Source organism: Aptenodytes forsteri, unplaced genomic scaffold, assembly GCF_000699145.1.
Source record: "Aptenodytes forsteri isolate BGI_AS27 unplaced genomic scaffold, ASM69914v1 Scaffold81, whole genome shotgun sequence".
In the NCBI taxonomy this organism is placed as follows: Eukaryota; Metazoa; Chordata; class Aves; order Sphenisciformes; family Spheniscidae; genus Aptenodytes; species Aptenodytes forsteri.
The window spans coordinates 5,872,944-5,896,415 of record NW_008795259.1 but is presented as its reverse complement, the minus strand read 5'-3'; the positions used below and the strand labels follow the sequence as shown (position 1 = coordinate 5,896,415).

At 41.3% G+C, this 23,472-nt stretch overlaps 1 protein-coding gene across 1 annotated transcript in view; it reads left to right on the top strand.

Moving 5' to 3' along the window:
• The first annotated feature begins 9,162 nt into the window (after positions 1-9,162).
• CDH20 (cadherin 20) overlaps positions 9,163-23,472 on the top strand; it is a 55,278-nt gene continuing 40,968 nt past the window's right edge. The window contains exon 1 of the mRNA XM_009279212.1: positions 9,163-9,305. The gene's annotated coding sequence lies outside the window, so the exon portion shown is untranslated. The remainder of the gene's footprint in view (positions 9,306-23,472) is intronic.

The window sequence follows — 23,472 nt, the reverse complement described above, 5'->3', positions numbered from 1 at the left end:
TCACCTGGTCATAGAAGGAGATCAGGTTGGTCAAGCAGGACCTGCCTCTCATGAACCCGTGCTGGCTGGGCCTGATGCCCTGGTTGTCCCGCACCACATGCCTTGTGAGCGCCCTCAAGATGAACCATTCTTCCCCAGTCCCCAGCACCGAGGTCAGGCTGACAGGCCTGTAGTTCCCCGGATCCTCCCCTTCTTGTGGCTCCTCTGCCAGCTCCCTCAGCACTCTCACATTGAAGAGGTGCTGAAGGTTTGGGAGTCCAGAGGAAGGTGCAAAAAGGCTGCATAAAAAACTTGTCTTGTTTGGAGTGAGAATTAAAGGGAGATGCAAGAGTCCACCTTAGTGAGATGGTAGGCATGGTGGAAGTGGCGCCAGAGGGTGGAAGATTAGCAAAGAGCTTCCTTCTTTCCTTGGTCAAAGAGAGAAATTTTCCATATGGCTAGCTCTTCAGAACAGCAACTTTGTGCTTGCACAGACCAGAGTAGGCTGTGTTTAGTGTTTGCAAGACAGCCTGAGAAACCTGCTATTCTTTAGCCTTTCATTATTCTTTCCCTGTGTTTTTTCTGCCTACCTCCCCAATAGCCAACAGTAAAGGGGGGGAAGGGGGGGGGGGGGGGGGAGACAAAAAAAAAAGAAAGAAAAAAAAATGCTTGAAGATTTCATTTATAATGGGAAGCCTGGAGGAAAGTGTTTGTTTCAACTGAAAATTGCTCCCGCAAATACATGTTATACTATGGGAAAATTATGTTTTCCAATCACATTAACTGGAGAGTGAAATGCCCTAAGATGAATGCTAACTTTTTTGACAACCAAGTTGTCTGCTAGTGTTCCGCCTTAAGCATGTCACAGCCTGAAACGTGGTCAGTGAATGTGTTTCTGGATGCTTCATTAGGGAGCTGCCAGTGCTGAAGGCCCTTAAATAAGTGCACAATTATTAATCCAAACATCTAATTACAAGCAGTTTTTTGCTATGTTATTCTAGTGCTTGTGCTCAGGTTTCAGTAGCATTAGAGACAGTTTTTTTGGTACTGTAGCCAATGTTTCAATAGATAACGTAGAAATTAGTGCAGTGTTCATTATTAGTGATTATTCCTTACTGGGAATGCTTGTTGAATGAGCCTTGCTCCTGCACCAGTAATACGTGGATGATTGGTGGTGATTTAATGATGTATAGCATCTTATCTCCTGATGAGACTGGAGCTCACAAGAAGTGCCAGGGACATGCCTTTTGAGAAGCTGACATGGGTTGCATATTTCATGTACTACTGGAGAGTGCAGGCAGGCTGTGTAGTAATCAAACCCCAGAAGATGTACATATCTACAATCTTCCTGTGTAACAAAAATCCTGTCATCTGTTGACGTAAAAGACATGAGATAACAGCTCTGCGACCCTGCATAGTTCTTCAGTCTGGACAAATGAGACAAATCTAAATAATTGAGCATGAGCTCCTCTGATTTTCTTCATGTTAATGCAGTGCCACATCCAAAACATAAAACGGTTTTGAATTTACTGCACTCATCTCCCGCTTGCAGTGATCATTGTGTTTTCCAGTCACCGTTAATAAAAAGGCCAGCAAGGTAAATGTTGGATTTATACAGGGTGCTATAGGTAAGGCTTCCCCGCTGGCCGGCAGCAGCTTCCTGCTCTGCCTTTTCTGCCACACGTGTGTTTGGGAAACTGCTGCTTCCTCTTTGATACAAAGAAGTTAGGGTAGCAAAATACATATACCCATGTACATCTAGGTACACGAGCATACACATGCATACACACACACACATTTCCATCTAGCAATAGGATCGCATCCAACACCCTTTCTCACCTCACTGCTCACAGACTGTAGTCCATCGTTTCACTTCAACCTTGAGCTTTGTCAGGCTTGCGAGGAAAGAAAATTCCAGCTTTAATACCCCTCTATTGAGTGGAAAGCTCCTAGCTGCCTCCCGTTTGAAACTGGGAACAGGCAGTCGTTTAGTCTGTTGTGATTACCACTGCAAAAGATTCCATTTTACAACTTAATCTTATTTCCTTTTAATGGCGTCTGTTGGTAGAATTTAGAAAAAGTGAAACAACAGCAGAGCGCTCACCAACACATTCATAACAACCTAATGCCAATCCTTTTTTATTGCTGTCTCTATTCAAAATGACTGCAGTTTGTATTGAATTTACCTGAGATTCACAACATCATTTCCGACTTACTATCTGATTTTGAGTACTTTTTTTCTTTAAAGCTTTATTCGTTAATGCATTTTACTATAATTATACCATGATCACTCCTAAGTGCACAGTTTACATTGAACAGAGACATTAAGTGGTGCTGCTGGTAGTTGATTGTTTCACACAGTTGTGCAGAGATCTTTGTATTTAGACCCAAAACAGCCTTATAGGGCAAGAATATATTTAGCTGCAGGAATTTCCAGTCACTATTTTTGTTGACGTCAGTAGTTAATCAGGCTGGACAGCCTACAGGGTAATTGTGAAGCCGGTGTTAAGCAGTTCTGTGCTCAGTAGAGATCTCAGTATCCTTGCTGTGCATATGGTGATGTGCTTTAGTGGTTGGCTTTGAATTGTGCTCTATCTGATGCAAAGACTTCATGGTGCACTATAAACTATCAACAATGCATATTTTTGAACTCTTTGTTGCTTCCTTCTCTAAACTCATCCTTAGGTGAGGAAGGGATTTTATATTCACAAAATCTGATCTTCATCCTACCTCTTTGGTGAAATTCGAGTGCCAAATTTATATGAAAAACTACAGCTCTTTAACATGTTTATGGCTCAGTGGGGTACACTATAATTTGAGGAAAACATTAGTATGTGCAATACTACTAGTGATGAATAATTAACATACAGTTATAACACCTTTCATCTTTATGGATTTTATGTGTGCAAGAATCATTTCATTTTTCCCCAGATCACATCTGGAATAAAACAGAGCAGCAGTGAAAGAGGATGTATGCTCTCAAATTGTCCAGGGTAGGAACTGAAGATGACTGCTACACACAGATGAAACAACAGAGGGAATTTAGTTAGGCAGAAAGTATTAGCAGGAATCAAGCATCTAGCGATGGAGCTTTGCACAGTGCCTTACACAGGTAATTAACTGAATTGGAATTTGGACAGGACACAGACGACTTCACCACTGCCCTTGTTGAAATGACTACTGCATCTTTTAATAGCCTCACGTAAGCAAGAGCTTATTTTAATGTCCTGTTCAGAAGAAAGAACATACCATCTGCAGAATTAGCAAGAATATCTGTGGCAAGTGGGCGTTCCTCAGGGATTTCCCACTCACGACATTTTCCAGCCCTTCCCTAGCTTTTAAAAGCTCCGGGAATCATAATGCAGAGTGACATGAGTGCTTAAAAGCTACTGCAGGATGCATCTAGGAAGAGGTCTATTTCTATTTGGGCACTGTAGGTTTGCTGAATCAGGAAAAAAATTGTTATGAGTGTATGAAGAGAAAACCTGAGCAGCCGCAATGGCCTAAGGAGAGCTCGGTACTCTGAGCATGAGGTTAGGAGCCACAAAGGCTGTGGAGATCAACCGGGTGTCATTTCTGCCTCAGTACATCAAACAGCAAAACAGGCGGTCCTCAACAGACGGGAGAGGGGATTAGGTTGTCCTATCAAGGGAAAGCGAAGCCTCTTTGGCCTGATGTTCAAAAATAATTAATTGAGAGCTGCAAAGGGGAAGGAGATTTTGGATTCATTTGCTACTGAGGCCAGCCCAAAGTGCTGATAAATTAAGTAGTTGCATGGAGCAGCTGACTGAGACAAGCAGCACAGTCACAGGAGCAGGAGAGCTCCCACCCTCAGGCATTCTTGGACTGAAGGTTGGGGGTCTCCATCCAATTAGGATCCCCTGCTCCAATCCAAATGGAGGCCCCTTTACCTATGCATTTGCCATTGCCTCCAGTTTTTGAAGGGATAGACTGTGCAAGAAATGATCTGGGCCATCAGTAATGAGGGGAAGGGGGAAAGGGGTGAGCCAGGCACTGACTCCTCTCCCCCTCATCTCCTCTGGCTTGGCTGGTGATGCTGCCTCGTTGCAGGGGCACTCCACACCTCCTCCCAGAACTGCCGGGGTGGAGGAAAGCCCCTGGCCAGGGAGCCCTCCTGTAGGACTGTCTACCTCCAAGGATGGGGAGCAGCAGGGCAGCCACCACCCCACCAGCATAAATCTGCTTTTGGCTACTGCTGCACTCACTATGAACGCAGCAAGGCTTTTTAAGCCTTTAACGACAGCCACAGTGAGACGATAAAGGACAAACAGAAGTCAGTTCTGCCGTGACTGGTTTGGGAAAGTTTTGTTCTCTGCCCAGCCACGTGGCCGGTTGGCAAGGCACCCCGCACCATCTGAAGCAGTCGGTTTTGTTCCTGTTTAAAGTAGCAGGCCAGGCAGATTCAGTGCCACAACAAGCAAAGTCAGTCCTCTCTTCCCGAGGCTCTGAAGAGAGGTCACCACTGGGCAGGCAGATGGGTGCTAATTCCTCCCGTGAGCGCTGCCTCTCCTTCGCTTTGTGTTGGCAATTGCTTCAGAGGTCATCTGTAACTTCATCCTGACATATAATTACTCTTCTATCTTTATGTTTCTGCAAAAGTTTATTTTCTGTTTTCACATTTGTCTATTTATAAAAAGAAAGGACAATTTTATTCCATATTCAGGTTTCTCCAGCATGGCACTAATTAAGGCCAATGACAATCTAGCCCATTTTACAGACATGGAATCCCCTTTACTGACTCCTCCTAAGGAAGGTTTCTAGACTATAAATAATGACTGAAATTGATTGTATTTTCTTTGCAGGAATGTAGGTTTTATTGACTTTGCTGTGTTTTCAAGTCGGAAACAGAGAAGCTGAGTTCTGTCTGGGCTCTAAAAATACCCCTTTCGAATGTGAGCATTTGTCCATTGGATGGTGATTAGCCCATATCTGCCCCCATCAAAAAGAATAGCTAGTAATGAGAATGTATGGGACTAAAATACTGCAGAGTCTCTGAAGTGCATGCTTCTGAAAAAGTTGAATTCACAGGTTTATGACTATAAAAAAGTAAATTCAGAATGGATTTGCCATTCTAGTTTTGCTGACTGTTCACAATTTTTAGAACTGAAGATCAAACTCTAAAACTTGCACTTTGTTAATTTTTTTCTTGAGTACCTAATGGAAAATGAACCTATTATGAATTTTGCATAGCTTCCTCCAGAGACATTTAAAAATGATCTAAAATTATACCATCTCTTTAGGTAATTAGTTTAGTTACGGGCTGTTTAAGAAACACAATTGCTTATTTAAGATTCACAAGTTACAGAAGTTATTAAGCTCAAAGGGCACTCTCAGGATTGACAGTACAAATTGAAAATGTGACTTTGCAATTTTACTTTTTTTCAATCCATCTGTTTTTTCCCCAATGTCTTCACCTCTTTTACTATGTTTTTGCTTTTTGTATGTGATGTTAAAATGAACTCATCTGTATAAAAGACAAAAGCAAGATCCTAGTACTTTATTGTGGTAGGCTAACATTTGTCCCAAGTTCTACACCAAATATTCTACACCTCGACATTGGTGTGGCCTCACCTCCAGTGCAGTGTGCAGTTTTGGCCTCCACAATATAAGGATATAAAAATATTAGAATATGTCCAAAAGAGGGCAACAAAGATGGTGAAAGGACTAGAGGGCATGACTTATGAGAAGCGTCTGTGCATACTAAGTTTGTTCAGCTTAGAGAAGAGGAGACTGAGGGGTGACCTCATTGCTGTCTACAACTTCCTCATGAGGGGGAGCGGAGAGGGAGGTGGTGATCTCTTCTCTCCGGTGTCCCGTGATAGGATGCGAGGGTGACCTTACTGATGGATGTTGCATCCAGTTCCAGTAACCTGAAGTCACATCCTCTGGTCTTCATTAATAACTGTATCACAACTTCCTTCTTGGTTTTCTGACATGGAGCAGGAACACGAGAGCTTGAGAGAAAAAGAGAAGGAAAGCTGACAGCACTAAGTACTGCTGGACTTTTTTCCACTATTACTTTCTCACTGACTGTGGGGCTGGAAGAACCTGACTGAGGCAGAGTGGTAGTTGAGAAGATAGTTTACAGTGAATGATGGCTTTTTAGAGCTTGACTGACAACAGTATGTTGAAAGGTGTTTGACATATTCTCGTTTGATAGCAGTAATCATGTTGGTCAAGAGAAGATCCTAATATTTCTCATTGGCATTAAGCAGCCCCAAGAATTAAGGGTCCCTTTCAAATCTGATGGTTCACATTTCTGTCTGTCAGACACTGTCAAAGAATTCATTTCTTTTGCGTGGTTTCGAGTCTCTTTGCCTGGAGAAAGCACTTTGAACTCACTTTATCTCAACTGCAAAGGAAGATGACAGCTCTTTGCTATAGAAAATTTGTGTCTGATAACTATATTATCTCTTAATACACTCTTTTCAGCCCCCGACTGCCAAATACTCACCCCAGAGACAGGGCAGGACTCTCCCAATTGCTCTGTCAAGGGTTAAGACTGTACTTCGTGATGCTTGCCCATAGACTAAGGCACAAGGTGTACATGGTGGGGGACGAGGAGGGGGAAGAAACTGTGTATGTGGGGGGAAAATCTGAAATTAATTGTACACTTACTGTCTATTTTTCAAAATATGCCACGTCTGTCCTTTTGACACACTGCAGTCCAGTCCGCTTTTCTGGGCTGCCCAGTCCACTCCAGTATGATCAGAAATACTCCTTTATTCGTCTGCACCTGTGACAATGGTGACTAGATGGACTACTCTTAACCTCCCAACTCATTTTTTATTCTTTGTCAGATCAGAAGGATCAGACGAGTCCATGTAGCACATCACCTCGCTCCTCAAAGCGGTGTCCTGCCACTGCTGTCTACAACATGACTTCACGCAAGCTGTATCCAATCTATTTCTATGTTGCATTGTCACCAGTTAAAATTGGTCTTGTTCCTCCATTTTCAAGCTGAAAAGAGAGAGGAACAGATAAGCCCCAGTTTAATTCATTCTGGCAATTATTGGAAATCTCCCACAGAGAGAGGAGCCCTTGCCTATCGGTGCGGAATGACATACAGCCATACGGGTCCAGACAAAAGGAGACCCCACTTTTCTGCAAGTCTATTCAGGCATGTATAGACATATTGGCTGAGGTACCAACCCATTCGCATCTTAATGGGGAAAAAAGAGAGACGAGGACCTAAAAAAAAAAAAGAAAAGAATAAAAATTATCAAGTGAGAACTGGCATTGAAGGCTTGAAAACAAACTGTGCACTGGTGAAGAGAGGAGGAGGAAACTCTTTCGACTATCTAGTCCAGTAGATAACTACACTGCTGCTATATGTGTTTTAGAAGTATCAGAATAATTCTGTTATTACACGTAAAGGTTACTGTAAGATTGACTTAGAAATGTGAATTGAAGATGTGTGTTTTGGAGCTGGGGTACAAGCTAAGCTTCTTTTTTTTTCCTCTTTCTCTCCCTCTCTTCCTCTCCCTCTATTTCTGCAAATCAGGATTCAACATTAATTCAACCCAAATGAAACTGTTAGTATAAAACACCTCTGAGAAGCATTTTAAAATATAATTTCCTGCAAAGTGAGTGTGTAAGTTTATTAAAAAAACCAAAGTGCTAGTCAAAAGGTGAAAGAAATATATTACATGATTATGGAGGAAGAAAGAGGTTATTTAAGAAATAGCTGAAATGGCAGTTCTTTATAAATTGTCATGTGGATGCTTTTAAAATGCAATGACAATGGCAGCTATTCTTTAAGGCTTTTTCCTGACACTCTACTCCTGAGCGAAGGGAAAAAATGTTTGTGGAGCAAATCACTTTAAATTCCAGGTAGATTTTTTCCCCTGCCTCTGGATTAATTTTCTCAATTTATCCCTTTGACAACACTTAATAATAATTCTTATGGCTACCTAACTTGTTTACATTGAAAACAGCTGACAGGAATAAATGTCAAAGTTTGGTCGTTGACATCCCAGAAATTATTTCTCATTATGTTAATGACACATTACAGAAGAAGAGTCGTAATGTAAACTTAGAAAACAACAGCCCCCCCCCCCCCCTTGTTTTTAAAGGAACTGTCGGGACTGATCCAAAGCTCATTACATTAATTGAAAATGCTTTTGCTAGCTTTGCTGAATTTGGAGCTGATGCATTGTTTGTAGGGATTATAACCTCTGCTGTTGTTGTCTGCAACAAAAATTTAATAATTTACAAAGCTAACAAAAATCAGCTTTCTTTTTGTTAATGGTGATTTCTGTGCGGGATGATTAGAGAATAGTTTTTCTGACTGACCAATGCTCTAGTTAGACAAGTTAAAAACTAAAGTTTAAAAACAAAAAATATGCTGCCAGATAGTTAGAAAATGCATGTGTAATTCCAGGGAAATTAGTTCTTATTGCAATTAGTGGCCACTGTGTTTGAGCATTAATAGCCTGAGGCAAACATAATAAACGAGTTCCTAACTGTTGGTCATGACAGATTTCTCAGGGATTATTACTTAATTAACAATAATTTGAAAGGGTGGTTCAGCTGAGATGAAGCATTCGTTTATATGCCATATCTAAACAATAACAGATCAAAAGAACACGTAGCCTGCTAATATTTCTCTTGGTCCTTCGGCTTCATTTGTGTATGTCTGCCTGCCTGCCTGCCTGCCTACATAAAATATTATTTTTGCATCCGAGCTGCTTTTTTTGTGGGTCCATGTAACGGTAACTGGTTCCCCCTTGGATATTTGCACATTGTTTTCTCGTCATACGGTGTCTTCTGGGTCTGTGCAGACGAGGATATTAATTAGAAATGCTAACTTGATCAGGAGAGTACCTCCCACACCCACTTTTCCACCCCCTCCACACCAGAATGGGGCAACTGTTTCCCCAACACATGCATTATTCATTCCCAGCCACCTCAACATGAAATGTTTGCTATTGTTCCCACCGTCCACCCATGTAGCTTATGTTCTCCCGGCATCCTTTCTAGTGAATGGCGTCTGTATACCTCACCTCATGGATTACTGGACCCATTCACATACTGGTGCATCGGTTGAGAAAGAGGCTAGATCATCAGACAAAGAGTGTTCTGATCAGTTTGGGATGACGTCTTTTTTTTTTTTCCTGAAATTTGCCACATGCTATAATACAAACGAAACTATTTCTTTAGAGCGGGTTGTGTTAAAAAGAGGACGGAGCTGGTGAAGCACCTGTTGCACATACTACCCAGAAGCTTACAAGAGAAAGGCAGTATATAAACTGAGCTGCTGTAGCAAATGACAGGATAACAGAGAAGTGCAAATATAGTGAAAGGTATGTTGTAACGCTACTATTTTTTTCTCAGTGGTATAAAGTATATTTTCTATATTGCTTCTTGCTGAATACAGTGGATTGCTCAAAAATAGGAAAGATTTAGAAAGCATTGTATTTTTGTGTTGGTAAGAAACAAATGAATATGCTGTGTTCTCTAAGATGTGGACAATCTGTCTGAAACAGTGCTTCAGAAACAGGTAGCTGTCTGTTGCAGTCATTGGTATCCATATAAAAGGCTCAGGAATAATTCCATTATTTGCTCCCCAAGGTCTGTTCAAGGAGGCTGTAAGTTTAAACCCATGCATTACTTGAGAGTGACAGTGACATGGACGTGTTATTCTTAAACAAGTTGTAAAACTCTTCTAATCGAAAAGTTGATATGCAAAATAGGCATTAGGCACATACATTTCTATTTGTGCTTTCAGAAAATTCCTGTTCAAAGAGCTAATCCGCATGTCTTGGCTGTCTAGTTGGCAGCTGGTACCTGGAAGTAGATCAGAATGGCACTTGTGCAGAGCCCGGACTTCTACAATGATCAAGATTGATTAAAGTGACACAGAATTTCACTTTTATTTCAGTAGAGTTTTAAGATTTCTTTAGTTCGCACAACATCAAAGGTGTCCTTCTAAATAAATATCTGTGCAGTGCTCTATCTTAGGGCATATCTTATTATGTACAATATAATCAGATTGATATGGTATTGCATCAGAAACAGCACATGTTGTTTTGAAATGTGCCTTGTGGGAAAACAAAATGGGGGATATATAACGATATATGTGTTTCTTTGAAGAGAAAGAAGAGTTACAGTGAAAGAAGCTCATGCTAATTAATAACATTGGACAGACACTACAGCTTTTCTTGAAATAGTGAATTAATGTTAAACCAGAAATCGAAAGTTTTATTGTCCTTGACATATTTCTTTCCAATTCACTGTTCACATTTTTCTAGTTTATTCAATTCTTCATAGCAAAATGACTAGGAACTACTGCTACAGAGACCACCCTCTGAAATTAATGGTGTGGGGGGATTATCATTAAAGAAAAAACTCCTGCATTTTTTAACGGGAGCTGTAGAGACAGGTGAATGCCTGTTAAAACCCTTCTCAAGCAGAGCAGTCTGGCTCCTGTGCACAGGGAAATGCTCGCTCTCCTCCTTCTGCCTCTGACACGGCACAAGGAGCAGTGATTATTTTGCCGCTCTGTCGGGGCCATCCCTCCAGTTTCCCAGCCAGCTACATTGCCCACGTGGTGGGGTGGCACTATCACGGGGGGGCTGTGAGACCTCCCTGGGCCAGAGTGGGTAGGGACCTGCAGCCCTTGGGGCAGCTCCTGGAGTGGAAGGCTTTCCTCTGCCTGAATTTTAATTGTACAAATGCCTCAGGGTGCCCAGCTTCTGCCCAGGGGAGCCACAAGAGGGTCTTTCATCTCCGTTTCCAAATGGCTGGAGAAGGGAGTAACCCAGGCACCCCCTCATTGCCCATGGCCATTTGTAGGCGCCTCTCAAAGCTGGGGTCCCAGGCACTGTCTCTGCCAACTGGGGCAGGTAGGAGATGCAGGTGGGCAGAGCGAGTGTAGTGGACAAACTGCAGGACAAGAGGAAGACCTTGTTCCAGCCTTGGCCGATGGTGCTTGAGGCTGCCTCTGTGCCGAACCAGGACAGCCCAGCCCTCCACATCTCCATGTCACTCCGGCAGCCTGCAATGCTCTCCCTATATGAGTTTTGCAAGATGCCACTTCCCTATTTAAATCCTCCTGAAAAATGCAACTGTTTGCTGGGTCTTCCCAAGTCAGTCACATTCACTGGTTTATTACTCTGTCTTCAATATTTAACTAGAAATTAGCAGCAACTGACTTTAATCAAATCTGATCATTTCTTCAGTGCATCTCAAACTGTGCACTTAACGGTGGCTCGTACTCCCCCTGCCTTAGAGCTGTCCAAGTACGCATGGACGTGAGCTGCATGTGTGTTGGGTTTGCCCTTCCTGGTATTATCAAATGATGCATATTCATGAGCATGTCATATCTTCGAGGGAAAATTAACACCATGCTTTCCATATGTGTCATATTATATTGCATTATATTATATCACTTTATAGTATATTATATTACATTATATTATACTATTTTATTTTAGGTCAGTGAAATATTGATTAAGAAACCCAGTCCCCTTATGTTATGCAAGTGGAGATCATTTTGACATTAAAAAGTAGAAAATTTCATTTAAGCTGTATTTTGCTTATTATCATGTGATTGGCAGGAAAAATATTTCTTGAAGGAAAGCTATTCTAGCGTCTGGAGAAGAGGTGATAGATTTTTGACAGGTAATACTATGAATTTATATTGCACTTCCATCCCAAGGAATGTCACAGTAATATAAATAGTATCCAAATAAAATTTTAGTTTCTTCAGACATATTTTGTGCCTGCAGTTATTCATTGTTGCTAATGAGACAATTAGTAGGCTAATGGGCATAAATGATATAATATAGGCATTTAACTCTGCCATCTGAATGCCTAAGCTACATTTGTACCTACAAAGTATATAGTTAGGTGTTGTAATTTTTTTATGTGTCTTTTATGTGCCTCTGCAGAAATGCAGGTCATATCTTCATGGCTCTGTTCACCTGAATATTCTTACTGAAGTCAACTGCAAGGTGCAAATGAGCAAAGCAAGCAAGATTTGCCTTGTGCAAAACCTGTACAAATCTAGAGACTAGGCCAGAAGCTTTTTTGGGAAAATTTGGTCTTATGCACATTGAAACAGGGAACTGGGACTGTTTAGTCTGTAGAAAAGGAGGCCAAGGGGAGACCTTATCACGCTCTACAACTACCTGAAAGGAGGTTGTAGCGAGGTGGGTGTCGGTCTCTTCTCCCAAGTAACAAGCGATAGGACAAGAGGAAATGGCCTCAAGTTGCACCAGGGGAGGTTTAGATTGGACATGAGGAAAAGTTTCTTTACTGAAAGCGTGGTTAAGCATTGGAACAGGCTGCCCGGGGAAGTGGTTGAGTCCCCATCCCTGGAGGTATTTAAAAGACCTGTAGATGAGGCACTTAGGGACGTGGTTTAGTGGGCATGGTGGTGTTGGGTTGATGGTTGGACTCAATGATCTTAGAGGTCTTTTCCAACCTTAGTGATTCTATGATTCTATGAAACACTTAACTTCACATGGAAGCATGGCAAATCCAAGATCAAATGCAATAATGTGGAGCATTGCTGTAAGACTGCATAGGTCAAAAGTGAGAGAATCAATGCCAGCTTTAAGTGGATTTAGATAAATAGAAAAGGGAGTTTACAGGACATGAAAAAGAACACTTCTACTCTTACAGTAAGTGTTGATCAATTTTTAAAAGGCAGAAATAGCTAGGGTCTCTTTTGTATCTTAACAGACTAATGCAAAGAGGAGTGTCTTACTGTGCCCCATGACGTTGTAGAGCAAGCTATGATGGAGTCACAGGGGTTCAAACTTTGTTTTATTGAAAATATGTTGTACTTAATAGGAAGGGTCAGTTAATTATTTTTGCTTGGATACATAGACTGTGAACCTATACTCTGAGGCAGGAATCCATGAGAAAAGTGAATAGGTAGTCCTTGTCTTCTCATATAGGGATTTGAAAGGTAATGGGGAATAATGGTCTTTTACAAAGCTGCAGGGAGCTTGGCCTAGTTGGCACTTTTGTATGGTAACTTAGACTTTAATAAAGTATCAATTAGCACATGCAGAAACAGAAGCCCCTTCTGAATCAATAGAACATTTTCTGATGGTCATTTTATGAAGTAAAATGATCCCTTCCGCTCAGGGACTTGGTTTAGTGGGCATGGTGGTGTTGGGTTGATGGTTGGACTCGATGATCTTAGAGGTCTTTTCCAACCTTAATGATTCTATGATTCTAAGTAAGGTGACAGTTCGGTGTGGTTAGGGAGATTACAGAGTAGTTTGCACTACGAAAGTCCTTATGCTGGGATCAAGGGTACAGCCTCCTGCTTGAAGGGATAATCTAAAAGAACACCATTTAAGCATACAAGGCTCTGGATCTGATTTACCTGTCATGAAATTATTGCTGTTATAAAAGTAGGGACCCACGAGGGCAATCAAAGTGCAGCTGGAGTGAATGCTTTATTCCCAGTTAGCCCCACAGTATGGCACTCACAGCCAAGCACCTTCTGATCATCTCTTTCCTGGAAAGACCAATTTCTTATGATGATCAAGAAAAGCATGAGGTTTTTCCTTCATGTTTTTTCCTAATTATCATGAGAAGCACTGATCATTCTAGGGTTCATTTGGTATGTTCACATAAGCTTAAGAATATTATCCATGCCTGATAAGGTTTCTCTCTACCACTTAGTAAAACTGACTGGTTTATTTGAGTACTTACACAGTAGAGGCAATTCCCAGCACGTGTGGATTCAGCCTAACAGAGGAGGAGGGGAAGAGGTGAGAAGACCCAAAGAAATGATAGAGGAAGACTAGACATAATGAGCACTCAAACCTTTTGATTTACATTATAAGAAGTGATTTTATATGCATTTCAGGGTTATAGAAATGTAGGACTTCTCTAAATTCCTTCTGTCTTTTGCTTCAGATACAAGATCAGAGGTCACCTAAACAACTTGCAATAGACTACTCTCTAGCCTTTTCTTAAAAGCTGAAAAAATTGAGATTTCACAGTTTCTATCAGTCATCTGTTCCAATACTTCAACCACCTTATCCTTAGAGGTTCGATTTGCTTGTAATCTAAATCCCACTTGCTTCAAATTAGGTTTATTGCACCTTCACCTGTCCCTGGAAACTAAGAAGAAAAGTAGATCACCACTCTTCCTATTATACCTGCTAGTATATATTACACTTTTTAAAAGTCTGCTTTTATGCCCTTCCCCAAATCTCATTTTTCCAGACTCAGAAAATACAATTTTTTTAACCTTTTCACAAGTCCTCTTTTTCCAGACCTCTGCTCAAATTTCTTGCTGTCTTCCTGACAGCAGTTTGGGAGTCTGTCCTTATCTCCTTTAAGCTGTGATGCGCTGCCTTTCTGTGCTGCGGATGCCAGTAAAAGTGCTTCACATATGTGACATGAGCAACTTGCCCAACATCCTGTTGACACAGCACAGAGTGGCATTTTTCTCCTTTGCAACAACCCATGCATCAAAGTGTAGGCTCCTATTCAGTTTGTGGTCAGCTCGTTTCCTGCAATGCTGATTCCTAGGCCATTATTCACCTCTCTATGCCTGGGCATTTGATTTTGCCATTCCAAGGCTTGTGCTTTCCACTTGTCCTTATTGAATTTTCTGGTATTGATTTCCTACCATTTCTCCAATTTATCAAGCCCATTTTGAATTCTAACTCCACCTTCCCAAGTGCTTACAATGTCTCCTAGCCTGATGTCATCCTCACATTTTGTAACTGTACTGCATCATCCAAACTGTTAGCGCAAACATTGAATAGTACTGGTCATGAAGCAAAATACTGCTAGATTTTTTAAAGAGACAAAATGATTCTTCAGTCAAAAGGAAGAAATCAAAACTCATGCTTCAGTGCATAAACCGATCACAAGGGTCAGCAAGGAATTCTTCTCACCGTTTCCAGCATTTCACAACAGTACGGTCTTATTTTTTATAATTAACTAAAGATTACGTGTCAAGCAGTATCACATTATTGACCTCAACATTGAGCACTGGTGCTTATTCCCACTGTTCTTTATTTTCCACTTCTCCTTCCCCTCTCTGAAACTTTAAATATAAAATATTTAATTAATCAAATTTCTCCCACAAAGAGAAAGAAACAAAATTACATCAAGGCTGGATTTTTCAGCTTCACCTGGAAGCAAAGTTTCCTTGAGCAACCGTCTTTCAGGCAAATAATTTGTTTGCATGCACGTCTTCCAAGTCTCATACATTTTCCCAGCAACCCATAGCTCAATATCTCAGAAAAATACCACTTTTTTTCCTTTTCTTACACTTTCTCTGGTTAGGTTTTCACTTCTGTCAGACTAGAAGCCCACTCCATTTCCACTTGGGAAGTACTATCTTTCCAGCTTCTTGGTATAATCCTCTTTGCTGCTATTAATCACAGCTATTCCAATGTCAAGTTCCTTTTGTTGGAATTTCCTTCATTTCTGAACTATGACCTCCAAAGCATACTGAGAGAGAGTTTAACTATTTGGAAGTACCAGTTATTGGCAATTTCCAAAGGAAAAAATCTCAACATTAGAGCAGACATCTGGTTTGGCAGGGCAATCCTGATATCTCAAAAAGGTACGGTGCAGAACTTGCTAATAAAAATGTAGATCCACAAGTAAGAAAGAATAGAATTAGCAGGTACGTAAGAAAAATCTTTTTGATGCAATGCACACACAGATGGGCTAACAGCAAAGCTGCAATCTCATTTGAGAAGTTCTTCTGCAATGTATTTTAATTTGCTTTCCTCTAACCCCTCCTGCATTTTCTGCATTTCCTTGCTCTCTTTTGATTGCATATTTGCAATCAAAGTTGAGTTCTTAAGAATTAAGAAAGGATCTTCAAACTGTTTGAGGGATTACATGAAGTGACTACCGACAGTTGGAGAAATGGGCCTTGATGTCCCATGCAGTTGCCGTCAGTAGGGTCTTCCCGTGTTTATGTGCTGTGGTCAGGGTCATTAATTCTTCATACACTGGCTAATGTCTCCCTACCTAAAGAGAAGGTATGCTTAGACATTAAAGAGGCCCCAAATGACCTGCTGGTGACTACCAGCGAGGAACGGTGAATGGAAGCCATACCTTACTCTTAGGTACTCAGCGTTTGCACTGGTGTGCACCACTGGATCGCTAAGAAGGCTTTCAGCAGTGGGGTGGTCCCTGGGATTTATATATGGATAAAATTTTTCTATAAGGCTACTGACAAACAAGCGAAGAGGAGCAGAACTACAAAGCCTGGTTTATTATCGTTATGTCTTTTCCCCATAACTCTTCCTTCATGCACACAATAATTCCAACTCCTTCCATCTCCCTTAGCATACCAGCTAAAACACCTCAGTTACTACTCTGGAACCGCATGCAAGGTGATCACTTGGCCAAAAAGATTGTATAACTGCCCATCCTTTCCTCAGTGGGGACATTAATCTGGGTCTCTCTTCCCTACTGTACCTGCTAATTCCCAGGGAGCAGATAGAAATACAGTAATCCTTGGGATCTCTATCTGTCTTTCACAATATTAATGGAATATCAGTGCAATTATATCACTGCATAAACTCATTTCCTTGGGAAATCAGACTCAAAACAGCTGCAAAAGATCCTCCCCTGTGAAGACGGACAGCAACCAGATGGCTCACAGCAGATAATGGAAGGATGGGAATTTTGGCCAAGAATACCTCAGCTCTTACAAAAGCTGCTACTACATCACCATTACATGTTGAATACTAAGACAGATGGAACACTGGCTTTTGGAGTCTCCTCTGAAAGAGTCACCTGTAACAAATTGCCAAGCCAAGAGTTTGCCAGCGAGACGAAGCCTAAGAAATCTTTTATATTCTAGTAAATGCTAGTTCTTCTTAGCCATTAAGTAATACAGGCAGAGGAACTGCTTCATCTAGAATACTCACCTTCTGAAATGGGAGGGGGCTGGGAAAGCTGAGAACATGTCCCAGCAGTGGATTATGAAGAAGATGGAGAATAGATAATGGAGTCCTCATCATGAGGGGTATTGTTAGTGTGTGTCACGTTAATAGAGGACAATTAGATAATACCTCACATACACTCCCTGTGGAGACTGCAACAATTGAGTTTGAAGACCAAAACCTAGAGGCTGGCATGAAAAGCATCTGAGGTTGTTTTTCAGGCTTTACGAACCTTATTCTTGCTGTATTAGAACCGTTCTGGGACAAACGAGGTCAGCACATCCTTATTCCTTCTTACTTTATTCTTTCAGCTTAAAAGCATCCTGAGAAGGCCAGGCGCTCATATTCTGTATTTCTAGAAACACCTTTGAAGCTAGGTGATAAGAACAAGGTATAGACTCTAACAGTTCAGACAGAGAAGAAGGCTGTAAGACTTCTGTTTCTTTTGCTGGTTTCATTTCATAGACAGCAGCTTGAAGTTGTCTTGAAAATGTTCATCCTGTTGTTAGTAGCATGTCTTCATGCTCAGACAAGGCAATCAGTGAGGTCAAGACAAGGTACAGATGCCAGTGTTGTACAGCTGAATCAATGTCAGACTCAAGAAATATTAATTAGAGGAAAGATTTTCACCTCTTAGAGCACCCATAGCTATTTTGTAGGTTAAAGACAACTCCTTCTCTATGAATACAGACACAATTTTAACAAAAAAAACCCAAACAAACAAGCAAAACCACTATGTGCCAGTGGGTGCATACAATTATTATGAGACATGGCCAAATAACGTTTTCTGGTTGGAAAAAGAAATTACCCATTCACTTCTTTGTCTTCAACAGTTGCTTTTGGAAGTGGGTTGTTTTGGGTCCGTTTCTAATATGTCAAAACACTGTATGAAAGGCCAAGTTAATCAGGAACACAGTGATAATGAAACTACGAAGTTGTGTTCACCAGTGACAGCACATAGACCCTCACCTATCATTATTTTTGATCTTCATGCATGGGAAGAAATATTACCTCTATCTGCTCCAGGCAGACAGCTGCTTCTCATATCCGTCTCCAGATAGGAGATAACACTTTTTCCATCTTTGGTATTTAGGGGGTATCAGAGAGCCTTGTCATCTATCCAGCAGCCATGGGATAAGAAAGAGTCCAGTTTTCACTGCTACGTGAAAATATGTCATATTCTGGGGACTAGCAAAGCCGAAATGCAATGTTTAGTAGCTAAAGGACATGATTTGCTACCATAGCCACCATGCAGCACAGATAGGAACACCTCAGGTTCAAAATGCATTTCAGGTGTGCAACAGGAGTGGGTTTTATCCCATTGCAGGGGAATGGCAGATCAGGCAAGGCATCTGCTCAGGATCTGGAAGAGGGGAGGGATACGGGCAGAAGGAAGCAAATGAAAAATAGAGGGAAGACATTAGTACATTTTTCTCAAAGAGGATTGTAACAGTTGTGAGTAGTTCTTCTTCAGGGCATAAGTACTCCACAGCCTAGCACAGCAGGCTGCATCCCTGAGCTTTATCCCTGCTGGCCTCTCAGCTTGCAGAGCTTAGGTGGTCACAGCAGTATTCAGCATCTCATCTTCTCATTGCCTTTGCAGAAACCCTGGTTCTCTGACAGGCACCAGCACTTCACCCCACACCTGACCCATCCTTCTCCTTCTTCCTTTTTTATAGCATAGGAAGTTTCACCCTTCCCACCCAGCCCTCTCATTCTTGGCAGGAAACTACAGACTTTGCCTATGCTGCTTAGAAGTCTTGAGACAGGTCTGAGCAAAGGCTCCTGGTAGAGCCACAAAGCACGCAAGAAAGGTCACGCTGTGGGGGAGAGGAGGGAGTTTACGTTTTAAAAAAAAAGATACGTGCTTGAGAGGGTTATCACAGTTTACGTGAACATCAAGTCACAATTTAGAGTCACTTTTACAGTTTTTTTTTCTTGACAGGGTTGCAAAAGTAGTCAGAAGACTGTGAGAACTAAAAGGACTTTTTCCTTAATAACAAAAGCTTAGTTAGTATGATTTTCATATGTATTATATATTTTTGCACATCCTTGATTGGATAGGGGTTGTTTTATCTGGCATTTATTTGGATTTTCCAATGTATTTGCAATGCCTTGCTTAGTTCCTATTGAGGCTGACTTCAGCAGAGTTAGTTAGTCCAGCATGGAGAATTTGAAACCCTTTTGTCCTTCTCTCCTGCTCTCTTACAGTAGTACTTACAGTACCTCACACTGCATAAAAGCTGGGGATCAAATCCTCCCCTGATGTAAGTTATCATCATCATTTTCTTTGGAAATGTTTACTTTGTGATTGTGTTTCATTCTTTTTGATCTTTTTATGCATCTATAACCATAGGGCTGGGATTCATACGATGGGATTCCCTCTGTCATTCTGTGGGATTTTTTGCTCTGCAGGTACTCTGTAGCTTTGAAGGACTTCAGATCTTGAGTAAAATGAGTTCACTGATGTGTCCCAGGAGAAATTGTTGACTGGTCTGTAGATGTAATTTTATGACAATGGATTGTATTCTGAGTTAAAGTTTATGCACCATATGGTATGTTGTCAAGTTTCATTGTATTTATGAAGATCTCAATAAAATGAAGTAAAAATAAAAACACATGTTCAGGTCCAGTCTATTTTCAAGAACAGTAACAAGTGCCTCTAGATTTTTCCTTTTAATTTAAACCTGCCCAGTAAGTAAAACAGTAGGTAATAATAACAGTAGGACTGGCCTGGGCCAGAGATAAAACATATGACGTTCTGGAAGTAGTACAAAAACATTTAGGACTATAATCAGACAGCCTGTTTAGAGGTACCTAACTTAGGTACTGCAAGCATTAGGATTTCTAAAACGATTGCATAAGTTGCTTAAGAGATTTTAGATCCTGGCGCGGTGGAGCCTCCATCCCTGGAGGCTGGTGTTAAGCACCTATTGTGGGTGGTCTGCCTCATGCAGAATACAGCCTGCACTTTCTTACAGGACTGGTGCTCCTGTGGGGTTATTGCAAAGGCAATTTATGACAAAGCTGTGAGCAACTAAGGGTACGGGAAACCTAAGAAGTAATCTGTGAAAACATAAAAGAATAATCCATTTAATGGGGGGTAAAAAACTGCGCAATACTCACACTCCCACCTTGGGTTTAAAATATCACAAGAAATATAAAGAACAAAGTAAACAGCTCACTTGGAGAATTCTTTTCACTCAAATTTAATTTCTTCCTACTATGTTCATTACTGAGTTGTTTGGTTTCTTTTGGCAAAATAGTGAGGGAAAACTCTTTCAATGTGTCATTAAACACAGAAATAATTTTCCATTAACATATTCCTAGTGCAGTGTATGTGCTGCTAAGAAGCATTTACATATATTAGAAATATCACATGTATTTGTGTATTTATGTACAGAGAAAATGGAGGAGGGAATTTAAAAGTGATTGCCTCTTCTTCCCCACTTTCTCAGTGTAATATGTCTCCTGCAAATGAATTGCCTCTGCTCAGGCGATGTGCCTGCATGGGATCCACTAAGGTCTGTAGTATTCTACATGAGTGCTGGGTGCACACAGCAAAAATCCATTGGAAGGACCAGGCATAAAAGATGTAAGCATGTAATTAATTTTATGGATGCAAATAGTCCACTGACTTTCTGGGAGACCAGCTACTCAACATGACAAATACACTAAGCATGTGTATAAACCTTTTCAAGTCTGAGCTTTTTGACTACAAAATCCTTGGCGTTTATTTAAATATGTATTGAGCACAATACGTTTCAATCCCAGTGGAACTCTCTGGATGTCCATATGGTCGTCCAAACTATTAATATTTTTATCCTTTCTTTGGAAGTGTTGTTCTCTTCAGAATTAACAAGATAAATGGGTCATTTGCGAGAAATGCTAGAATTTGGTTCTGGCAGATATTTCTTTTTCCTTTTCATCTTTGCCCAGAACCAGATATTCAGTTAAGAATAGTTTAATTACAGTTCAAATATGTGTTGGGGGGGGTGTCTTTAAAACTGGAGCGTGAAGAGTAGCTCACACTTGGAATACGCTGACTTTAATTCATAATATGGGCTAAAAGAGAAATTTGTATTTGCAATGGTGGAAAGTGAATTATTGTGACTTTTGTGTATAACAATTACATAGTTCCTTTGTACCATGCATAGACCACCAGTTGCACAGAGTTCAATCAGATCTTCACGGGTCTTTATGAAGCCAAAAGCCATATTTGTAACTGTTGAGTGACAAGAAAAAGGATTTTCAGCAATGTCTGCAAGGCAAGAACAGGGAAAGTAACCTAAACAACAGAGCTGTTAATCAAATATTCATCACAAAAGCAGGGGCAAGAAAGGCATTCACTTTGGGTCGGGGATCTAAACTGCACAGATGCAGCTAAGCCTATTACAATGGGGTACTCAACTGTGGATAACAAACTGTGTTCTGAAACATTTAAATTGTTCTTGAAAAATGAAATTACCTCTGCAGCAATCCCACAGGTTTTTGTCATGCAGCCTTCCTGGGCTCAATAATTTTTTTGTGTGAGCAAAGAAAACAAGATTTCCCTCCCTTTACTGCCTTCAAATCCTTTGCACATCCCCATGCTGAGCCATGAAACATGTTTCTATAATGTATTTCATATGACAACTAAAGGCTTATCAATTCCATCTTTGCAGACGTCCTTAAGAAACCATTTTGGAGGGCTCCAAGAAATGACTTGCATTAAGAGAAGGTTAAAGGTTCAGTTCTTCCTCACTCAGTCATGCCAACAAGTGCCTTCCTGTATGACTGATCCCCCTGATCTCCCTGCAAGGAACTACCCAGCCTGAAGCAGAAGAACAGACTCTGCCTCAAAGCCCGTGTAATCCATCTGCAGCAAAAACCACTAAGGTCCACTTGAGGCTAGAGATCCCACCAAGCTAGCACAGTCAAAGCATATGGCTATCATCCTAACCAGCTGTCATGTCTACAGTCTAAGTGACCCCGTACTCATCCATCACACTCAGCTGGTGAAGGAGCCATCTGCATGAATCCTGTGAAAGACTCAGTCATCCATGACCTTAACTGTAGCTCAGACGTCACTTGTGCTACCACACAATTCAAGCCCTAAATGTACATAAGCGCCTTCTATACTGCTGAGAAATATCTTGCTTGACTAGTAGGCCTCGCAGATCCAGAGGCCAATAGTACACACCTGGGGTTGGTGAAGCTGCAGGAAAAGAGCCCCAGAGAGACCAGCAGCACCGCAGGCCAGAAGTTAACAAAGGTGGTTTTCGTTCTTTTAATACCAGCTGAGGACCTGAGACAGAAAAAAAAGATTTCATTCTCCTTCAGCCTCAGAGGCAGAGGAACCATTCTTGATTAAACACTGTTATTAATAGTAGTAATCTTCCTTTAGGCAAGAAGCAAAATGTGACAAGTTTGAGCCTGCTTGCTCACAGTTTTCGAAAGGCATGAGACACCAGAAACCCTGGTATTAGCATAAAAGAATTGTGTGCCACCTCACTGCTAGTGCTTCCTTCCATTCTTAAAAAAATATATGTCTGTGTTACTGTGGGCTGGCAGCAAGTGGAGAAATTACTGGTACTCAGGGAAGGAACATCCTTTTACGAGACTTTACATTACTTAATGGCAAGTTTCCTGATAGTTGCTATACCCCAAAACGAGATTGCATTGGGAATAGGAAATGGTCTTAGGGATGTCGCTCCTGGGGGCCACTGAGTTGCCCACTATTTTCAAGAAAGGTTCCTTATGGAACTGCACCGCGATGCAGAGTGACATTCAAATGACAAAAGCTGTTATCACAGAAAGCCTGAAGCATGTATGTCCCTACTCTTGACCTTTCTTTCACTGCTTCTACTTACTTTGCTTTCTGCTGATATAATGCACATGTGCAGAAAAAGCATCCTGATGACCAGATTTCTTTTGCTATTGCCTCATTACAGGTATACTGGTAACTCTGCAAGTTTATTTAACCATATCGTATTACTACCTTGCCTGAGCGTTGTTGATCCTTGTTGGCTGAACTTAATTGCAGGAGTCATCTGGCACCATTAGTTTTGAATTCGTGGTTTGGGAGTTCACCTACAAACACAATTCTCGTTGCCACAGGAATTGGTCCATCATGTTGTATCACCTCTTTTGTCACGTGGACAAAAACATAACTGACTTATACAGTAGATGGAATTTCTTAAAGTAAAAACTCCAGGCAGGACCTTAGCAGCTGCCTGCCTCTGCTTTCCCTTCCTGTTGCATAGCAGAGGCAGTGCTGGGTTCCCTCAAATCATGTTGAGGGGTGGTAGGAGGCCCTTCCCCACATTTACTTGCCAGCAAAACACAGGTTGTCAATAATGTCCCCCTGACTTCGCTGAGAAAAACTTGCTGTTGACAACATAGAATCATAGAATCATGGAATCATAGAATCAATAGTTTGGTTGGGTTGGAAGGGACCTCTAAAGGTCATCTAGTCCAGCACCCCTGCCGTGTGCAGGGACATCTTCAACTAGATCAGGTTGCTCAGAGCCCCGGCCAAACTGACCTTGAATGTTTCCAGGGATGGGGCATCCACCACCTCTCTGGGCAACCTGTGCCA